The 1006-nt window shown below is 40.6% G+C and overlaps 1 pseudogene; it reads left to right on the forward strand.

Moving 5' to 3' along the window:
- The first annotated feature begins 241 nt into the window (after positions 1-241).
- LOC118001283 lies at positions 242-786 on the forward strand (annotated as a pseudogene).
- Positions 787-1006: the final 220 nt, after the last annotated feature.

Here is a 1006-nt window from a genome sequence, read left to right on the forward strand (position 1 = left end):
GTAAAAGCGGGGCTGAGCATGCTGTGTTGAAAGCCACTGAAAACCAGAGGAGACTAGTCATGAAAATCCTGACTATCGGCTGATAGATTTCTTTCTGATAACTCCTCATAACTGGTAGCACTTTTTTTTTTTCCAATCTAGAGCAAATCTTCAGGAGGTGACCAGGATCCAGAGCTGTTTCAGCCTAACTTGGCTGTGATCTCCTTCCCTATGCTTGAGGGCACAGAGCTGTATGGACTATATGTCTGAAAATACCCTAGATGGACTGAATATTGAATTACTGTACAATAAACTGTACAAATCTTACCTCGAGGCATTCTCTAAATTCTGTAAGAATCATGGTGATGTCACAGCAGAAATTATGCATCCCATTCTTGAGTTTGAGGTTACCAAAGGTGCTTTTATCACTTTTAACTCCTTTGGCATTGAACTGAGTAAAGATGACCGGGAGACCCTCTACCCAATTTGTAGCGAGCTCTGTCCCGAGGGGTGGCACCTGTTGGCTCAAGCAGAAGACTGATCAGATGAGGAGAGTAGCTGACCATTATGGAGGATATAAGCCTTTGTTTGAGACCGTGGGTGATGGCAGCAGAGGAAAGACGTTGGAAGATGTGTTTTATGAGCGTGAGGTACAAATGAACGTGCTGGCATTCAACATGTAATCCCACTATGGCATGTTTTACATATACACAAAGTTGAAGGAACAAGAAATGAGAAATATCGTGTAGATAGCAGAATGCATTTCACAAAGACATCAAAGTAAACAGTTACATTCCAGTGTTATGACCCAGTGTGGGGCCTCAACTGCAGAAAATCATAAATATTAAGAAGAGGTTTTGAGGAAAATAAAAAGAATTGTGTTATATGATCTGGGTTATTCAAAAATAATCTATACTGCACCTTCATGAATTGCAGGCTCACTGGAAACAGTAAACTAACCCTGAAACAGTGTTTCTTTTTTTTCCCAGCAGCTTTAAATTTTGTTTCCCCGTTTATGTCTCATTTT

Source organism: Mirounga leonina, unplaced genomic scaffold (genome assembly GCF_011800145.1).
Source record: "Mirounga leonina isolate KUSES-001 unplaced genomic scaffold, KU_Mleo_1.0 Mir_53, whole genome shotgun sequence".
Taxonomy (NCBI): Eukaryota; Metazoa; Chordata; class Mammalia; order Carnivora; family Phocidae; genus Mirounga; species Mirounga leonina.